At 36.0% G+C, this 15,326-nt stretch overlaps 1 protein-coding gene across 2 annotated transcripts in view; it reads right to left on the minus strand.

The window, feature by feature from the left end:
* NECTIN3 (nectin cell adhesion molecule 3) overlaps window positions 1-15,326 on the minus strand; it is a 118,265-nt gene that overhangs the window by 78,030 nt on the left and 24,909 nt on the right. The window lies entirely within an intron of this gene.

The following is a 15,326-nucleotide window of genomic DNA, read 5'->3' on the forward strand; positions in this document are numbered from 1 at the left end:
TAATACTAAATTCAAGCAAGACACTCTTCACTAACAAGTATATTAGAACATTTATAGCAAATACATGGGGAGTATCATTTAAAAGATGATTAAGAAAAATGTTTAAACATGTTCAAACAGCTCTAAACAACAATAAAAACTTAACACAATATTATTTCTATGAACTTTTTTGAAGAAAAAAAAACCCATAAATGAATACATTAAATAGATAAGAGAGTTAACTTTCTTATCCAAGAGATGACTGAGGATATTACAGAAAAGGACTGACAATTCACACTGATCATATTTAACAGCTATGGAAGAAAAGTTGTCTTTTTTTTAACCACTCCACCAAAAAAAAATCAAGTCCAAAAAATGTACTTTCAACCATATAATTACAAAGCTTTAAAAACTTAATGTAATTAGTATAAAACATGAAAATATTCAAATGCATTTTAGCAAGCTATCATAAGCCTAATACTAAACCTGAAGATACACAAATGAAAAAGCAATTTATAAATATTAAAAATTTCATAATATTATGAAATAACATATAGCTCTGTATTTAAAGAAAAAGACACAATGACTAAGTAGGATATTCAAAAATGTAAGGATTTTTTAGACTATTCATCACACTGAAAGGTCACATTGCTTTCTCATTGGAAGCCAAAAGGATATTTAATAGAATTTAATGTTCATTAACTGGATTTTTAAAAAGTTAACAATTGAAAAAAGACTTCTTAATAATACATTCTTCTAAATCAATGAACATCACAATGCTAAAATTAAAGGGGGGCATGTTATTAAGGAACAATGAAGACAAGATGGTACACTATCATCATCATTCAACTTAGAATGGAAATTCTCATGCAATGAGACAAGAAAAGGAAACAGGGACGAATAAAAACAGAACACACAAAATTATTATCTTGAAAATCTATTACTAGAAAAACTGAAGAAGGCCAAAAAAACCACTATTAGAACAAATAAGGTGGCTGCTTGTAAAGAATGCAAATTGTATACAAAATATATATTCAACATGTTATAATATGTGATAATCTTTACAAATTTACTGTAGAAAAAAACAGTATTAGTAAAAATATGAATATTTAAACTACTTAAATAATGTTGTAAAGAACCTGCAGACCCGAGCAACTGACCTGCATAATTGGAAGACATGTCATAGTCATGAGAAGGAAAATGTAATGCTACAGAGATGGCAAATCTCCCCATATTAGCACACAAATTCAATGTAACTGCAATGAAAATCATGACAAACACACACACAACTGCACAGTAAGGAGGGGGTTGATACTAAAGTAAAAATAATAAAAAGCTTAGTATCTTAAAGCAACTTAAAATATATAAACACATCAACATATATAATGGCATACGGTATGTAATATGTTCTACGAGTGTAAATAATGAATTAGTGAAGACATGCTGAAAGGACAAGAGCTAAATATTTGGAAACAGAGATCCCTGCTTTACATTAAACACACATACACACACAAAACCAGATGGACTGAAGATCTAAATGCAAAAATTTAGTCACATATGCCATATATACTGACAATGATTTTTTATATGTTCTGGAAAATAAACATTAGTTACTGTAAGGAGTGAAATTACTAAAGATTAAAGAAAGAAAGAACTTTCAGTTGTCACTTTGTGTTCTTCTTTGATGTCAGAATCACTTACAATAAGTAGTGTTCATAATAAAAGCAAATAAACATATTCATCCTCCTCAGGTAGAGATAGAGAAGGTACAGGATAAAGAAGTATTATGGAATGAATGTTTGTGTCCCTCCAAAATATATATACTGAATACTAACTGGAGGTGGGGCCTCTTGTGATAATGACATTTGTATGAGGGCAGGCCCACGTGCTGGCATTAGTGTCCTCATTTAAAAAGAAGAGAGAAAAGAGCTCTCTCTTCCTCTCTACCCTAACAAAGCAAGAAGGTGGCTGTCTACAAGTCAGGAAAGGGTCCTCAACAGGAACTGAATCTGCTTACACCTTGATCTTGGATTTATCAAACTCTAGAACTTTGAGAAGTAAATGTCAGATATTTAAGTCAACCAGTTTTTTATAGCACGCTCACCTGACAAAAACATTAAAATAAACTGGAAAGGATAGCACTAATGATACCTCCTTACAACCTTAAGAATAATGGCTTATGGGGTAGCAATGTTCAAGCCAGACAGAATAGAATTTAAAACAAATTCTACAACAAAAGACAAAGAGGATATCATATAATGATAAAAGGGTCAATCCAAGAAGCAGATATAACATTTGTAAACATATACGCACCTAACAGAGATCTCTTCAAGAAAATTAGAGATACCAAGGAAACATTTCATGCAAAGATGGGCTCAATAAAGGACAGAAATGGTATGGACCTAACAGAAGCAGAAGATATTAAGAAGAGGTGGCAAGAATACACAGAAGAACTGCACAAAGATCTTCATGACTCAGATAATCACGAAGGTGTGATCACTCAAACTCACCTAGAGCCAGACATCCTGGAATGTAAAGTCAGGTGGGCCTTAGAAAGCATCACTACGAACAAAGCTAGTGGAGGTGATGGAATTCCAGTTGAGCTATTTCAAATCTTAAAAGATGATGCTGTGAAAGTGCTGCACTCAATATGCCAGCACATTTGGAAAACTCAGCAGTGGCCACAGGACTGGAAAAGGTCAGTTTGCATTCCAATCCCAAAGAAAGGCAATGCCAGAGAATGCTCAAACTACTGCACAATTGCACTCATCTCACACAAGAGTAAAGTAATGCTCAAAATTCTCCAAGCCAGGCTTCAGCAATATGTGAACCGTGATCTCCCTGATGTTCAAGCTGGTTTTAGAAAAGGCAGAGGAACCAGAGATCAAATTGCCAACACCCGCTGGATCACTGAAACAGCAAGAGAGTTCCAGAAAATCATCTATTTCTGTTTTATTGACTATGCCAAAGCCTTTGACTGTGTGGATCACAATAAACTGTGTGGATCACAAGAAACTGTGAAAGAGATGGGAATACCAGACCACCTGACCTGCCTCTTGAGAAACTGTAAACAGGTCAGGAAGCAACAGTTAGAACTGGACATGCAACAACACACTAGTTCCAAATAGGAAAAGGAGTACGTCAAGGCTGTATACTGTCACCCTGCTTATTTAACTTATAAGCAGAGTGCATCATGAGAAACGCTGGGCTGGAGGGAAGCACAAGCTGGAATTAAGACTGCCAGAAGAAATATCAAAAACCTCAGATACGCAGATGACACCACCCTATGGCAGAAGTGAAAAATTAAAGAGCCTCTTGATGAAAGTGAAAGAGGAGAGTGAAAAAGTTGGCTTAAAGCTCAACATGCAAAAAACTAAGATCATGGCATCAGGTCCCATCATTTCATGGCAAACAGATGGGGAAACAGTGGCTGACTTTAATTTTCTGGGCTCCAAATTCACTGCAGATGGTGACTGCAGCCATGAAATTAAAGACGCTTGCTCCTTGTAAGGCAAGTTATGACCAACCTAGACAGCATATTAAAAAGCAGAGACATTACTTTGCCAACAAAGGTCCATCTAGTCAACGCCATGGTTTTTCCAGTAGTCACGTATGGATGTGCGAGTTAGATTATAAAGAAAGCTAAGCGCTGAAGAATTGATGCTTTTGAACTGTGGTGTTGGAGAAGACTCTTGAGAGTCCCTTGCACTGCAAGAAGATCCAACCAGTCCATTCTAAAGGAGATCGTCCTGGGTGTTCACTGGAGGGACTGATGTTGAAGCTGAAACTTCAATACTTTGGCCACCTAACGTGGAGAGCTGACTCATTTGAAAAGATGCTGATGCTGGGAAAGATGAGGGCTGGAGGAGAAAGGGATGACAGAGAATGAGGTGGTTGGATGGCATCACCAACACAATGGAGATGGGTTTGGGTGGACTCCGGGAGTTGGTGATGGACAGGGAGGCTTGGCATGCTGTGGTTCATCGGGTTGCAAAGAGTCAGAATTGACTGAGCGACTGAACTGAACTGAGTAGACGAGTACCTAAATATATAAAGCAAATAATAATAGACATAAAGGAAAGAATTGACAACAATATGGTAATAGTAGAGGACTATAATGCTCTACTCATATCAGTGGATAAATCATCCAGATAGAAAACCAATAAGGAAACAGTGGTATTAAATGACAGACAAGATGGACTTAATAAATATGTACAGAATAGATATCTCATCCAAAGCAGCAAAATCACATTCTTTTAAAATGCACATAGAACTTTCTGCAGGACAGGTCACATGCTAGGCCATGATCAAGAAGTACTCCACAATGGAAGGATGGTCCAATATCTGCACATCAATCAGTGTGATACAGCATATTAACAAAACAAAGGATAAAAAGCACATGGTCATCTCAATAGCCACAAAAAATACATTTGAAAGAATTTAACATCTATTTATGACCAACTCTCAACAAATTTGGTACAGAGGAAACTATCCCAACATAATAAAGGACATTTATGACAAATGCCAGTAATCATGTATGGATGTGAAAGGTGGACCATAAAGAAGGCTAAGTGACAAAGAATTGATGCTTTTGAACTGTGGTGTTAGAGAAGACTCCTGAGAGTTCTCTGGACTGCAAGGAAATCAAATCAGTCAATCCTAAAGGCAATCAACTCTGAATATTCATTGGAAGGATTCATGCTGAAGTAGAAGCTTCAATACTCTGGCTATCTGATGCAAAAAGCCAACTCATTAGAAAAAGACCCTGAATCTGGGAAAGACTGAGGGCAGGAGAACGGGGTGACAGAGAACAACATGGTTGGATGGCATCACTGACTCAATGGACGTAAGTCTGCACAAACTTCAGGAGACGGTGAAGCCTGGAGCACAATGGAGGAAGCCTGGCATGCTGCAGGCCATGCGGTCGCAAAGAGCTGGGGACACAATTGACTGAATACGACAATGACAAACCCACAGCTATTATCATCCTCAATGGTGAAAAGCTGAAAAGCTTTTCCTTTAAGGTCAGATCAAACAAGCATGCCCACTCTTGCCACTTCTGTTTAACAAAATAATGGAAGTCCCAGCCACAGCAACCAGACAAGAAATAAAGGCATTTCATTTGGAAGGGAATAAGTAAAACTGTCATTGTGGATGACATGCTACTACTAAAGTCTTCACACACAAAAAAAAAAGAGAGAGAGAGAGACAGAAGTAATATGTAGATTCAGTGACATTACAGGCTACAAAATCAATATACAAAAGTGTGGATTTCAGACTTCCCAGCAGTCGAGTAGTTAAGACTCCAAGCTTCCACTGCAGGGTGCATGGGTTCAATTCCTGGTCAGGGAAATACAATCCCACATGCCATATGCATGGCAAAACAAAACAATACAAAACCTGGTGGATTTCTATAAACAGTGGCAAACCAATAGAAATTAAGACAATTCTATTTACACACAACTGCACTGAAAAGAGTACCTAGGAAAAAATTTAACAAAGGTAAAAGACCTCTATGTTGAAAGCTATACTACACTGATCAAAGAAATTGAAAATGACACAAATAAATGGAAAGATATCTCATGTTTATGGATTGTTAAAATACCCATACTACTCAAAGCAATCTACAGGCTCAAAGCAATTCCCATCAAAATTCCAGTGGCACACTTCATAAAACTATAACAAATAACCTTAAAATTCATATGAAACCACAAAAGAACTCTAACACCCTAAGCAATCTTTAAAAAATTTGGAGGCATCACACTCCTTGCCTTCAGACTATACTACAAAGCTACAATAATCAGAAAAGTATGGTACTGGTATAAAAAATAGACACATGCTCAATGGAACAAAATAGAGGCCAGAAACAAATCCATATATATACACTCAAGTCAGATTAAAGACCTAAATGTAAGACCTGAAAACTTTTAAGACTCCCATAAGAAAGCATAGGCAATACTCTTTGAAATTACTTTCAGCAATATTTTTTTTGGATCTGTCTCCTCAGGGAAGGGAAACAAAAGCAAAAATAAACAAATGGACCAAATCACACTTAAAAGCTTTTTCATAGTGAAAGAAATCATCAACAACATGAAAAGACAACCTATTGGATGGAGAAAGGTATCTGTAAGTGATATGTCCAATAAGGAATTACCATACAAACTGCACAAAGAACTAACGGAACTCAGTATCAAAAGACTAAACAACCCTACTTAAAAAATGGGCAGAAGACCTGGATATGCATCATTCCAAAGAAGAAACAGATGACCAAGAGGCATGGAAAAGATACTCAATATCATTATTATCAAATGCAAACACAAACCACAATGAGGTATCATCTCACACCTGTCAGAACGGCTATCGTCCAGAAGACAAAAAAAACAACAAGCATTGGTGAAAACGTGCAGAAAAAGGAACCTTATGCACAGCTGATGAAAATGTAAATTGGTAGTCACTACATAAAGCAATATGGAGGTTCCTCAAAATGTTAAAAACAGAGTTACAATATGATCTAGTAATTGCACTCCTGGGTGTTTATCTGAAAAAACAAGAATGCCAATGTGAAAGATAGATGCATGCCAATATTCAAGCAGTATTAATTTATAATGACCAAAATAAAGAGACAACCCCTAAAAGATGTAATACAAACATATACACACATACACATAGAATTTTACTCAGTTATTAAAAAATAAAAATAAAACTCTGCATGTGACAAAATAGATGGATGGACCTGGAGGGTATAGTGATATAAGACAGAGAAAGACAAATACTGTATGTTTGTTCTTATATATGAAGCCTAAAAAATAAAACAGACTCACAGAGAACAAACGAGTGTTTGCCAGATAGGAGAAAGGGGAGGAGAGAGTGTGATGAGGAGTACAACAGGTGAAGGGATTTAAGAGGTACAAACTACCAGCTACAAAATAATTAAGTTACAAGGATAAAATGTGCAACACAGGGAATATAATCTATATTGAATAATAACTTTGTATAGAGTATATTTTTAAAAATATCAAATTACTATGGTGTATACCTAAACTAGTAAGTCAACTATACTTCAATTTTTAACAAAGAAAAGTTTTTGAAAAAAGAAAGAACCATGGCTTAATGGGGCACTATTACTAAAAAGAATAATACTTGGAAGATAGGAAAAAGAAAAAGTGGATCCAGTAAATAAAAAATACATTTAAAATATTTTACAATATTTAAATGGGGAAAATTACTCTCCACATAACAAAGACAGAAAAACCACCAAGGAAAAAGTTGACAGATTTGACCAACAACAACAAAACACCTCTCTAATAATCAAAGAGCTTGAGCAGATATTGACCAAAAAACTATAAATGGCTATTTTTAATGAGTTCAATTTTACTTGTAAACAAATATTAATGTAACTGTCAGGTTTTTCTTTTCCACTTTAATTTCTAGGAACTTACAAGTGATTTTTACTGTCTAATTTTCCTACAGAAACATTCTGAGGATTTTTTGCTTTCTGCAAAAGTAAATCTGTATGGCAAAACCAATACAAAATTGTAAAGTAAAAAAAAAAAATAATAAAAAAAAATAAAAATAAAAGTGCTGAATAATGACAAAAAAAATAGTAAACATTAAAAAAAAAAAGTAAATCTGGTATAAATTTTTGTTTATTTCAACCCTTAAATCTTTACACAAGGATTTACATTACTGATAATTTGGCTCTCCCTTAGATCTGAGTTTCCAGCGATACATCTACTTGTTTGTGTTTCAGTTAGCCAAAGTTAGTTCTTGTTGCTTGCAAAGAAAAGTATCTAATACATTTTCAAACCTAGACTAAACCCAAAAGTTAAAAGCCGCTTCTGAAGAAGATTTTCCCCATGGAATCTTAAAACCATGGAGAAACAGATTTTCCACTGTGGTTCTTAGACCAAGGTCAATATTACAATGTTCATTACTTAAGATCTCCCAAACATGGAGCTTACTTCTTCCTTCCACTTTCCCATCTGCAGCTGTGTGTGACTGGAGACCAGAAGAGTATTGGAGAAGCAACTGATTATTACTAAAGATTCTAAATTAATTGAAGTATGTTTCTCATTTATGGTTATGTAAAGTCTACAATACAGAGAGGCTAAGAATAGCAAAGAATTGAATGTATCCTATCTGGCAAGACCCTAACTTTGTCATATCCTGGCTACTGCACACTCTAGAGGCCAAGGAAAGGCATGATAAGATATGATGTTGTTTCTGCTCTGTATATCGATTTGATATAAACCAAATAAAAAGTTATGTAATTAATTAACTAAACTTATTATCTTTTTAAAGATAAAGAGGATTGCTTTTCCCCTACCTGTGGCTTCCATGAAAACACTACAATCAAGAAAAAAACAACTCTTTGGAATTTTCACGTATTTTTGAATACTCATGTGTATTTGAATTCAGTGAGAATTCAAAGTGCCCATAGGATACAAGTAATTAGGAAATATATATATATATGAACAATAAGCTTCTGACAAAAAGAAAATATAATAACACATGGAACTTATATCGATTTTTTAAAACAAAAAGACTTGAGATTTATAATAGAGATCACATTAAAGTGATTGAAATGGAAGTATGAATAAAGTGGCAACTATCCAAGAAATGAACCAAGAAGTAAAAGTCACCACAAATCTATCTTTAAAACTATCTTTTTTGATATTTTAATATTATCTTTTACCACATCTCACTTTTCAACCTACAAAAAATGTCATGCATCTTGGATATTTTAGTTCTGGGATCTTCCAAATGTTAGATCTATAAAATAAGTATAAGCAAATATACAAATGAAACATTTATTGACTATACTGTGTCCAACTACAAACATCTCCAAATATCTCTAGTATGGATTCTTTCAGCCTTCTCAGAATGTAGAATTACTTCTTCAAAGCAACAACTGAAATAAGTAGCTATTTTCAAGAGACTAGCAAAATCAGACCATCTAGGTATCTTCAGTCAGTTCAGCACACTTAACATTTGAGATGGGGACTTCCCTGGAGTTAAGGTTAAGTGGTTAAGAATCCGCCCTGCCATGCAGGGGATGTGGGTTCGACCTCTGGTGGGAGAACTAAGATCCCACATGCCACGGGGCAACTTAAGCCTATGAGTCACAACTACTCAGACCACGTGCCACAACTATTACAGAAGTCTGCACGCTGCAACTAGAGAAGCCCCTGCACCAGACGAAAGACCCCACATGAAACAATTAAGACTCAAATAAATATTTTTTTAAAGCATTTAGATAAATTTTATACCAATACATTCAATAATTAGTCTGAATTAGTCTGTTTAACTGATAAGTGGTTTGACATGTCAACTTCAAAAATGTAAGCAAAATCTTTTTTAACAATAGCCCCAAACACTCAGAAATAAGCACAGAGTAGTAGAGCCAAGTGACTAACAAAATGTGAGAACTATATTATAAACAAAATGTGAGAAATATATAATATTATATATTATAATTATAATTCAAATACTATTAGAATATAAAAGAATCTCTAACTTTGGGATCATAGGAGATCCTATATTCTGAGGAAAAACCTGGATCACATATCAAAAATGGCTGAGAGAATTCAAGACATTGATGTATTAGTATGTATTAAGTATGTACCTTGTTTGCAGGCACTGTCACTGTTCTAGGTGCTGGGAATAGTACCGAACAGGTAAGATACCCCGGTCCTTATGGGGTTTACAATCTAACTGGAAAGACATAATTAACAAGAAAACAAATAGATGCCAGAAAGTAAGAACTATGGAGGAAAATAAAGGAAGGTAAAAGGTACAGTTATTACTTTAGGATAGCGCCACAGCTTTCTGGTCAGAGTTACAAAAGATCTTTTTAAAATAATATTGGAACAAAGATTTGAAAAAGGTGAAAGAGTGAGAAAAAAGAACCTTGCAGTGTCCCTACAGTGAAGCAAGAGAAAGAATGGCAGGAAATGAGGCCACAGCAATAGCAGGGGACCAGGCTACACAACTGTATGACTTGGCTTTTATTAATCCTGGTAAATTGAAAAACGACTAGAAAAGTTTTTAGCAGAAACATGACATACTCTGATTTACCTTTTAAAGGGACAAGGATCCCAGGTAAGAATACATTTTGTTAAAGAAGGAGAGAGAAGATGGGGTTTGGAGTACCGTAACCAAAATGGTTCACTGATGCAATGGACATGAATTTGGGCAAACTTGGGGAGATGGTGAGGGACAGGGAGGACTGGTGTGCTACAGTCTATGGGTTTGCAAAGAGTCAGACATGACTGGGTGACTGAACAACAACAACCAAAGTGGTAGTGTTAAGCAGGAGTCAGATTCTGGATACTGTATTTTGAAAGCAGAGCAAATGGGATTTTTTGGTGATAGAACCAAATATCGGGTCTAAGATAAACAGAGAAGCCAAAATTACTCCCATGTTATGGCCTGAATAAGTGAGATGATGACTTGGCCTTTTACCAAAGTGAGAACTAGCGAGTATTTTTAAGGATTAGACTGCAGAAGTGCAGCTATCTCACAACCAAACAGACAAGATTTATAAACAGCTGGACACATAAAAGTATGCTGTTCTGGAGAAACTGATGGACTGAAGATGTAAATTCAGAGTAATCAACCTATAAAAGGTATATAAAGTCATGAGACTGGATGAAACCATTACAGAGTATTTAACACAAAGACTACGCACTCATGCTGCATTCAGATATTTAAAGGTCTGGAAGTTGAACAGAACTCAAGAGAGAAGATGGCAAAAGCATGGCCAGGGAAGAAGGAAGAGGACCAAAAAGCATATCCTGCACAATAAGTATAGCAAGTTTATCGCAAGAGAGAGCGATCAATTACCCCAAATGCTGTGTAGGCCAAAAATGAGGACTAATAAGTAACCAATGAATTTAGCAACTGTCTTACTGCATGGTGAGGATAAAATAAAAGCCTGATGGGACTAGATTTGCAGTACTGAAGAGTATAGATACTTCTGAGTCTAGTCAAGGAAGAGTAACAAGATTTACCCTCAGGCTTGAAACAACCATAATGATTCCAGAGAGACAGTAAACATACCAGTGAGCCTGATGATTAGCCTCAGGTTACCACTCACAATGAATTCCAGGGCCGCCACTAGAGAGAGAGAAACCCTACACAGCCAGGCAATCTCTCTGAGTTCTACCCAACCTAATAGATTCTAGCCAGTACAATCAGGCCAGAAAACAAAAGTTATCTGGATTAGGAAAGAGTAAAACTGTCTTTATTTGCAGAAAATACAATTTTCTATTTATAAAATATCTGATGGAATCTGTTAAAAAGCTACTGTAACAAGGGTGATTAGCAAAGACAGTACATTAGCTATACAGGATCTAACATCAATACACAAAAATTAACTGTATTTTTACGTATTAGCAATGAGAAACTGGGAAAAAATTTTAAACATTGCTGTTTAGCAGTAAAAAAAAAAAAAGATATGCTAACGAGAAACTTGACAAAAGCTGTAAAACACTGGTACAGTTAAAACTGAAAAATTGGGAAATTAAAGACCTAAATAAAAGGAAAGGCATACTTGCTCAGAGGTTAGAAGATTCAATATTTTTAAAACATTATCTAAATTGATTTACAGATTCAATACAATCCCAATCAAAAACCAATATACCCTTTTATGAAAAACTAACAGGCTACTGCTAAAGTTAATATAAAAACACAAACGTAAATTTTTGTGACTCTGCCTTCAGTTCAGTTCAGTTAGGTTCAGTTCAGTCGCTCAGTCATGTCCAACTTTTTGCGACCCCATGAATCGCAGCACGCCAGGCTTCCCTGTCTATCACCAACTCCCAGAGTTCACTCAGACTCACGTCCATTGAGTCAGTGATGCCATCCAGCCATCTCATCCTCTGTCGTCCCCTTCTCCTCCTGCCCCCAATCCCTCCCAGCATCAGGGGCTTTTCCAATGAGTCAACTCTTCCCATGAGGTGGCCAAAGTACTGGAGTTTCAGTTTTAGCATCATTCCTTCCAAAGAACACCCAGGACTGATCTCCTTTAGAATGGACTGGTTGGATCTCCTTGCAGTCCAAGGGACTCTCAAGAGTCTTCTCCAACACCACAGTTCAAAAGCATCAATTCTTCAGCGCTCAGCTTTCTTCACAGTCCAACTCTCACATCCATACATGACTACTGGAAAAACCATAGCCTTGACTAGACGGATCTTTGTTGGCAAAGTAATGTCTCTGCTTTCGAAAATGCTATGTAGGTTGGTCATAACTTTCCTTCCAAGGAGTAAGCATCTTTTAATTTCACTCTGCCTTGGCAACTATTTTCTTAGATATGTAATTACACAATCCGTAGATTTCATCAAAATTTAAATTTTCTGCTCTTCAGAAGACACTTCTTAAGACAAATCACTTAATGGGAAAATGTCTTCTGCAAATCATATCTGATAAAGGATTTATAGCTGATAAAGAACTTAAATCCAAATATAAAAAGAATACTCAAAATTCCATAAATGGAAAACAAATAGGTCAGTAAAAAATGGGCAAAAGATTAGAACAGACACATCACCAAACAGCATATGAAAAGATGTCCAACATCATCAGGCAAATGCAACTAAGGCCACAATAAGATACCACTACACATTAGAGTAGATATAATCAAAAATGTTGACACCACCAAGTGCTGGAGAAAATGTGGAAAAACAAATTTTCCTACACTGCTGGTTGAACTATAAAGTGGGACAACCTCATTGGCAGTTTCTTAAGCACATAAGCACTGTATCATTCACCAACTTTACTCCATTATCTTGACTCAGTAGAAAAAATGGCATGTATCGATACAAAGACTTATACATAGATGTTCATAGCAGCTTCATACTTAACAGTCATAAACTGGAAGCACCCCAAATGTCCAGCAATAGATGAATGAATAAAGAAACTGAGGAATATCTGTACAATGAAATACTACTCACCAATAAAAAGGAATATTCAAGTAGGAGAGAAGCTTCTTCAATTTGATAAAAAACATTTATCTAAAAAACTTACAGCTAACACGAGAAGCTTCTAGTGAGAAACTAGAAGCTTTCATAAGATCAGGAACAAATCAAGGATGTACCCTTTGCCGTACCTTTTCAACATCATACTGGTCTTCCCTGGTGGCTCAGATGGTTAAAAATCTGCCTGCAATGCAGGAGACCTGGGTTCTATCCCTGGGTCTGGAAGATCCCGAGGAAGGGAATGGCAACTACCTCAGGCATTCTTGCCTAGAGAATTCCATGGACAGAGGAGCCTGGTGGGCTACAGTCCACGGGGTCCCAAAGAGTCAGACACAACTGAGTGACTAACACTTCCACATCACATGATGTAGTAAAAATAAGAAATAGATAATGTACTGATTACAAAGGAAGAAATAAAATATTGATCACAAATGACATCATCATCTATGTAGGAAATGAGAAAGAATCAACAAAAAACTCCTCAAACTAATCAAGCAATTATAGCAAGGCTGTAGGATACACCTGCTTTCCTATATATTAACAATGAACAAATAGAATTTGAAATGTAAAACAATATTATTTATATGGGTACCACCAAAGAAAATACTTAGGTATAAATCTAACAAAATATGTATAAGATCTATTTAAAGAAAACTAAATAAAAATATTTATTCTATGTTTATGGGTAGGAAGAGTCAATATTGTCAAGATGTCACTTCTCATCTTGATCTACGGATTCAACACAATCCTTGCTCCCAGCAAACTGCTTTATGGATATCGACAAACTGATTATAAAATGTCTATAGGAAAACAAGACACAGGATTAGTCAACAATACTGAAGAAAAAAGTCAGAAGACTGATACCACATGACTTCGAGACTGCCTGTAAAGATAGGATAATCAAGACAGTGACATTGGTGAAAGAACAGACAGACTGACAGAACAAAACAGAGCCCAGGAATAGATTCATTTTACTAGGTCAAGTGATTTTTAAAAGAAACAAAAGCAATGTAGTAAAGCAAAGAGTCTTTTCAACAAGTGATCCTGGAACAACTGAACATTCACATGCAAAAATATAAGTCAAGACACAGACTTTACATCCTTCACAAAAATTAACTCAAAATCAATCACAGGATTTTCCCTTGTGGTCCAGTGGTTAAGAATCTGCCATCCAGTACAGGTGACTCAGGGTTCAATTCCTGGTAGGGGAACTAAGATCCAACATGCCTTGCTACTGCTGCTGCTAAGTCACTTCAGTCGTGTCCGACTTTGTACGACCCCATGGACTGCAGCCTACAGGTTCCTCTGTCCATGGGATTTTCCAGGCAAGACTACTGGAGTGGGCTGCCACTGCCTTCTCCCCCAACATGCCTTAGAGCAAAATAAATTAAAACAAAAGAGCTCACTGTAGTCCTCAACAGTTTTTTAAGAGTACAAAAATGTTCCAGATCAAACAGTTTGAGAACCACTACTAGAAAAATGTATGATTTCAGCCTAGTACCAAGAGTCACTCGTACTTATTAATCTTGAATTACAGTGACATCAGTCAGTATTCAGCTCCCTAAATGGATAAATGGAGATGGCAAATAGTAAAAGAATTCAGTTTGGTTCAGAGTTTCACCAGGCTAGCACAATCAGAAGAAAGATGAGCAAGCAGCTGATGGTCAGGCAAATAAATGATTTCAATGGTAAACTACAGACTTTAGTCAAGAAGGAAATAATGATTAAAGGATAATAGAAACCAACGTAGTTAAAGAATTACTATAATAAGTATTAAGTAAAGGGAGGCAGAAAATGGGACAAAGTCAATCTCTTTGAAACTCAGTTTTCATATTTCATGAACACCTTACAGTTGCATATTCCTGAAAACTGTCAGTTTTTATATATACCATTATTATGATCCCCACATCCTATTTCCCGCACATTCCCAAAAAATGCATGTGGATGTCCAGTTGTTCCAGGATCACTTGTTGAAAAGACTCTCTTTGCTCCGTTACATTGCCTTTGTTTCTTTTAAAGATCAACTGACCTACTTAAATGAATCTATACCTGGGCTCTCTGTGAGGTACATAGGTAATTTTTTTTTCCATATGAGATTGAGAACCAAAAAAGTTAAGACTTACCACAGGTCATATAAATAAAAAGAGACAGTGCCTTTTGCAATAGTCCAGAGAATCAGAGAAAGCTTTGCAAAAGGTGGCATTTAAGCTGTTAGTGCTTCCCTGATAGCTCAGTTGATTAAAACATCCACTTGCAATGCAGGAGGCCCCAGTTTGATTCCTGAGTCAGGAAGATCCACTGGAGAAGGCATAGGCTACCAACTCCAGTATTCTTGGGCTTTCCTTGTGGCTCAGCTGGTAAAGAATCCGCCTG

This window comes from Oryx dammah, unplaced genomic scaffold (genome assembly GCF_014754425.2).
Source record: "Oryx dammah isolate SB20612 unplaced genomic scaffold, SCBI_Odam_1.1 HiC_scaffold_2, whole genome shotgun sequence".
In the NCBI taxonomy this organism is placed as follows: domain Eukaryota; kingdom Metazoa; phylum Chordata; class Mammalia; order Artiodactyla; family Bovidae; genus Oryx; species Oryx dammah.